This window comes from Suricata suricatta, chromosome 4, assembly GCF_006229205.1.
Source record: "Suricata suricatta isolate VVHF042 chromosome 4, meerkat_22Aug2017_6uvM2_HiC, whole genome shotgun sequence".
Lineage (NCBI taxonomy): Eukaryota > Metazoa > Chordata > Mammalia > Carnivora > Herpestidae > Suricata > Suricata suricatta.
In genome coordinates this window covers 508,464-514,793 of record NC_043703.1, presented here as the reverse complement: position 1 = coordinate 514,793, position 6,330 = coordinate 508,464, and the positions used below count along the sequence as shown (strand labels likewise).

Sequence of the window (6,330 nt, the reverse complement as noted above, 5' to 3'; positions counted from 1 at the left end):
TACAATTCAAGTGTAAACTCACAACGTTGTGCAACCATCACCACTGTCTATTTCAAAACTTTTGCATCACCCAAAACAGAAGCTCTGTAAGTATTAGATAGTAAGTCCCTGGTTCTCTCCTGCCCTCAGACACTGGTAATCACTAATCTACCTTATGTCTTTACTGATTTTCCCATTCTACATATTTCATGTAAGTAGAATCATACAATATTTGTCCTTTTGTGTCTTATTTCACTTACCATAGTATTTTCAAGTTTCATCCACATAGTAGGATGTGTCAGAATTTCATTCCTTTATATGGCTGAATAGCACTCTATTTTGTATATCTATCTGTCTGTCTGTCTGTCTACCTACCTACCTACCTACCTACCACATTTTATGCGCTCATCTGCTGATGGACGCCTAGCTTGTTTCCACCTTTTGACTATTGTGAGTAACGCTGCCATGAACACTGGCATGCAAGTGCCTCACAGAATCCCGTGTGTGTGTAGTTCTGTTAATGTGATGTGTTACACTGATTAATTTTCTTATGTTGAAATATTTTGCATCCCTGGAATAAATCCCACTTGGTCATAGTGTATAATTTGATGCAAGATATGAGTATAAATCCAAGAAGCTCAATTAACTCACAGCAGGATAAGCTCAAAGAGACCCACACTGAAACACATGATAATCAAACTCAAAGACAAAGACAGAGAATCTTGAAAGCTCTGAGATGTGACTCATCTCTTACAAGGGATCCTTACTGAGACTAAGAGCCAATTTCTCATCAGAAGGCATGGAGGCCAGAAGGCAGTATAAATATATAAGGGAGAAAGTGAGATATTTCCAGAGAGTCAAAAGCAGAGAGTGTGTTTGCACTAGAGCTGTCCTCCAGGAGGCGCAGGAGGGGCCCCGGAGGCTGCGATGGAAAGCCACTCGACACAGCCGGAGGCCCAACGAAGAGAGGCCCGCAGTCAGGGCGGACTCGTGGACGAATAGCTGTATTCTTGGCTCGTAACTTCACCTGTTATTTCCTACCTGATCTAAAAGACGAATGCACAAAAATAACTATAAAGCTACATATTGAGCAAACGATGTAAACTTACATAAATGGATTAAACTCAGCCATCAAAAGTCATAGATTGGCAGAGTAGACAACAGACAGGACCCAACTACCTGCTGTCCCGGAAAGAGTCACTCTCAATCCAAGGACACATCCATGTTGGAAGTGCAAGAATGGAAAAGATTTTACTTGCAGTTAGTAACCAAAAGAGAATGGGGTGGCTACACTAATATCAGACAAGACAGATTTTAAGTAAAAAATTGTTACAAGAAACAAAGCACATTATATAATAATAATATACTGTCCTTCTTCGTCTCTTGTAACAGTAATAAGGTGAGCTCACAAGAAGATACAACAATCATAAATACATAGGCATACACACTAGGGGCACCTGGCTCAGTCAGAGAAGCGTGTGACTCTGGATCTCGGGGTGGTGAGTTGGAGCCCCACGTGGGGCATAGAGATTACTTAAATAAAACTTAAAAAAAATACATATACTGTATACTCTCACTAAACATTAGTGCTTCTAAATAAAGCAAGCACTGACAGACTTGAAGGGAGAAATAGGCAGTTCTACAATAACATAGGGACGTCCATACCTGACCTCCGAAAATGGGCAGAACACCAAGACAGAACCAGCAAGGACACCGAGGTCCGGGACCAGCCTCGAGACCAAGTGGACCTAAATGACATACAGAACACTCAACCCAAACCGCAGAGCACACATTTGTCTCAGGGGGACTGATCCCTCTCCGGGGTGAGGTCCCTGCAGACTCTGTCTACACTGCGTGGGACAGCAGGTTCCAGGTGCGTGTAAGACTCTTCAATCCACTCTGTCCCACACGGTGCACTCTGGTTCTTGAATAGATAGGAGGTTGAGTGGGACAATATTGGAAGAAGGAAAAAGAGATGAGTTACTTTCTAAAAGCCCTCAGTCAAGAGGACAGTAGTGTGACGGGGGGGTGGTGATGGCGGAAGAGATGGAAAAGAGCAGAATCTAAGTGATTTCGAATTGGTGACCTGTTTTCTTTACTGAGGACAAGTGACGTATGTGACCTCTAGCTGGGTTTCTATGTGAGCAGCGGGTGCACATAGTTCATTCCCTGCACTGGAGGCTGGACGGAGGGGCCGTTCGGTGGAGGCGCCAGAAGTTCAAGCTTATCCGGAGTGCCGCTGCCAGAAGCCCGCCCCGCAAACTGCCCTGTGCGGTCTTCCTGGCCCAGCTGCCCACAGCCCCCGCTTCCTCGTCCTGGCCCAAAGCTCGGGATTGGGGCTCTTGGGTCTGACCTTGCTCTTCCGCGTCCCTAAGCACCCTGAGCATCTCCTAGTAAAGCTCTCTGTGGCAGACACTTGCATCCTGGAGGCTGGTATCTGAAGTAACTCCCACATTTAGGAGATATGCTCTCATTACGAATGTGAGGCAGGAGCTACCCTCCTCCACCGCCCAGGGCAGCCCCAGAGTCACCACCACCAGGAAGACGCTGAGAACTGGAGGAAGCCCACCCATTCTGAGGCCCGTGCACCCGATTTTGACTCGAGGACAGCAATTCCATCCGGGCCATTTCAAGCCCTCTGGTCTCCGAGGCTCCGCCTGCCCGCTGGTGCTGTGGCCCAGCCAGGCCGAGGGGGCAGCGCCGCTTCCTTGGCCCCTGCGTGTCGCGTCTGAGCCCAGACTGCGTGTGCATCTGCCTCTCCTCGTTTAGCAGCCCTCTATCTTGCTCGTCTGTACACCATCGGCACCCCGAGCGTGAGGAGTGAGGGATGCAGGAGAGAAAGCTTTGAAACTGTGGTGTGTCTTATCAAAGAACTGTATTTCTAGCTACTTATTTCTCGGCTAGAGGAATCAGCATCAGAGGGGCTGAGATTATCCGAGGCCATCTGGCTCTTCTTCTCAGCCTCATGGCGGCAGGTGGGCTGGCGGGTCCCTCTGACCTGCGAGGTAAGCGGACAGGTAGCAGGGAAGTGACCGCTTTCCGTGGAACATAAAAGCGAGTTTCCCAAAACCACCATGGGCTCTGGTGCTCACGCCCCGTGTCGGTGTCTGGATTCTATGGAGGAAGGAAATGAGAAATGACTTAGGAAGACATGGGTATTTCCACCTCACATTGTTAGGAGTCCACCGAAAATAATCTTGGTGACATCTTTTTTCTTTGTTTCCTATATATTTTGAGAGAGAGAGAGAGAGAGAGACAGCAAGTTGGGGAGGGGCAGAGACAGGGAGAGAGAGAATCCCAAGCAGTCTCCGGGCTCAGTGCAGAGTCTGACACGGGGCTCAAACCCACGAACCGTGAGATCCTGACCTGAGCTGAATCAAGAGTCAGACGCATAATCGACAGAGCCACCAGGCACCCCGAGTCTTGTAGGCTTTCTGAGCCAGGGCGGTGTGAAGTCTCCCAGAAGGAACCCTCTAGACGGCCTGTGGAGTTCAACGGTGAAGACGACAGGCACTTCTCCCACCGCAGAAAGGGTAAAGAGCAGGTGTCTGAGCAGTCAGCAGGCCGGGGAGATAATCGGAGTGAATCAGATGCCTCGGTCTAGAATCTGTCAGATCTGAGGAGTTCTTGCCAAAGGGCTGCAGCTTTAACCTGCAAACGAGCGTGCTAGTCTTTTAAGATGTGAGTAAACGCTGGCAGCATCATCGCACCCAAGAGGGTGGAGGACTGGCCCTCCTCCCATGAGGACTTTCAGTTTGAGCAGACGTTTCCAAAATGAACCATGACACAGGATGAGAAGGGTGGGTCCGGGTGTGGCGGTGGAGGGTGGGGGCTGCAGACTCTCGGTCACTGGGGCTCAGGAGCAGTGGCCTCTCCGGAGACGGCCAGGGACGTACCTCCAGGGTGAGTGAGCACACGGATTTACTTCTATTTTATGATACACACAATAAGCAGAACAGAGTTTTCTGAAGATGCCTGTATATTTTACCAAAGAATGAGGAAATGTCCCTTGTCCCTATTGGGAACATTCTCCTACCTAACTTCCACGAGCCCGTCTTCCAACCTCTTGATGTCACCAGTGCCACTGTGGCCCGAGAAGGTGGAAAACAGGAAACGGCTGAATACAGGACCAGTGTCATCAAGGAGGGAACCAAAGGCAAACTGGGCATTTAACAGCCCCTTAGCATCGCGGTTTTCAAGCGATTGGAAAATGCTCTCTGGACAGGGCGGTTCAACGGCGGGGGGGGGGGGGGAAGGGTCTGTACCACACCCTGAGTCTCAACAGGGCGGCACACAAAGGAAAAGCGAGCTTTTGGGAGCGGAGGACTTTTCCTGGGAAGATCTAGCCGTTTTGTCCTCATAGACACGGGACAGCCACTTCCGTGCGGCGCCCTGGGCGACACAGGGCGGACGCCAGCCACTGAGAGGTGGGTGAGTCCACGCCCGAATGAAAGCGCCACAAAGTCACGCTCCCTGAACAAGACCCCCCCAGATACAGGGTGGATGCCGGGGGGCCAGGTGGGCGCAGGCAGCCGCAGGCCCATGACTCACCGAGAAGGTGGCATTTCTGAAATCCAGTCTAGAGACTTCAAGGCAGGGCAGTGGCCACACACTTCTGGATCTTCAACAGACATTTTAGAAATTATGCTAACTTTGTACAGAGAAACGGGCGTTCAGAGAGAGGCTAAAAAAAGAAACCCCGAACAACTTCTTGCTCTTTTCCCAAGGAACCCAGAGCCTCCTGAGTGCTCTCCCCCGCTGGGGTGGCTCCCCCCGCTCCGCCCATCTCACTCCCTGCAGTGATCTGCGTACAGACATCACTTAGAGAGAGAATCGGGGTGGCCACCGCATGTGAATATTGCTGAATGACCAGAATCTCCCATCCGTGGAGGGTTTAAGATTCCATTCGTTTCTTCCGGAGCCCCCGCTCTCACGGCGCGGCTGGCCGCCCTGCGCACTGGCTCCACGGGCTGAAGCGGGCCTTCCAGCTGCTGCCTGTGGGCAAATATTCAAATACAGTACAAACTAGACATACTGAGCAAGGAAAATGGAGCTAAGACAAGCGACCACTAGAGGGACAACACGGAGGGTGTGGGTTCTGATACCCCAGGGACCTGCTGAGGGGCCAAGAGCTGCACCAGCAGAGGAGTAAGGCCATTCTGCAGGGAGGAATGGGCAGCACTTTGCCTCGCCCGTCACCTCCACCATCCACGTTTCTTTGGTGCCCACCGTGTGCTACTCAGCACAAAGAAGGTGCAGATTTCTGCTCTCTGGAGAAGAGACCCATCCTGAGCGGTGTGAACTGGTGAAGCCGCTGGGCAGTGGGCTGGAAGCAGGCCTAGAGGTGAGCAGAGCCCACGTGTAATGGACCCCCGGCGGCCCCCACAGCGCAGAGACGCCTTTGCTCTGTGCTCCTCCCTGCCCACTGTGATGCAGTCCCGGCCTCTGGACTCCAGCCTGCCCCTGCTGGGCCTCTAGCCCCCGGGGGCCCTGGCCCTGCTGGTGGTGGGCTCTAGGGAGGACAACTCTCCAGGACTTGGGGTCTACCAGCCCCACCCAGCGATGAGGAGAGAACTGGCTACCTGATTTTCCTCCTGAGGACCTGAACCCTGAGGTGGGGACTAAGGCTCCGGCTGGGTATGGAGATCGCTGTCTCCGCGGGGACAGGAGGGCACCAGGTGGGCAGGGTTAGTCTTCTCTGTGCACCTACACACGCACATGTGCAAATACATTCACTGCACAAACCCAGCTGGCCTTTCTCTTCCACAAGTACGCATGCACACGTACACTGACCACCTACTCTCCATGTGCCCACACGCCCAGCCTTCCTTCCTCTGTGTGCACACAATCACACATGCACACACCTCCGCCTCTCTCCTCCAAGGGCAGGCACGTCTGCAGGTTCACACTCCAACCCCCTCTCCACACAAATGCTCATGCGCACAAAATCTATCCTCCTTCCGTCTGCGTGAACACACACCCACAAATACACTCATGTGCACATTCACACACTTGACCTCCTCTCTCCCTGCCACACATAACACCCGGACCCCTGTCCTCCACCCCTGCATACGCCTGGCCCCTCTCCAACTCTGTGCGCACACTGGCACGTGCACAGTCTCCGCCCTTCCCTAGGTGTGCGCCCACCTCCCATCACCCTCCGAGAGTGCACGCACACCGGCACGTACACACCGCCGACTCTTCTCCCAGTGTGCGCGCACACCGGCACGTGCACACCTCCGGCTCCTCTCCAGGTGTGCGCACACCGCCGGCCCCTCTCCAAGAGCGCGCGCACCGCGGCGTCTGCGCGCCTGGCTCTCGGTCTCGGTCCCCGCCCGGCGCGCACGCGCA

General features: G+C 52.8%; 1 long non-coding RNA gene across 2 annotated transcripts; it reads right to left on the bottom strand.

The window, feature by feature from the left end:
* Window positions 1-2,047: 2,047 nt before the first annotated feature.
* LOC115290419 lies at window positions 2,048-6,311 on the bottom strand. 2 transcript variants are annotated; one of them, XR_003908070.1, is made up of 4 exons: window positions 6,127-6,311; window positions 5,562-5,685; window positions 3,346-4,974; window positions 2,048-3,093 (listed from the first exon to the last, which is right to left on the bottom strand). It is a non-coding gene; the product is annotated as an uncharacterized LOC115290419 (long non-coding RNA). The 2 variants fall into 2 exon arrangements; XR_003908071.1 differs by lacking the exon at window positions 2,048-3,093 and having other exon boundaries at window positions 3,326-3,906; window positions 4,016-4,974.
* Between the last annotated feature and the right edge of the window lie 19 nt (window positions 6,312-6,330).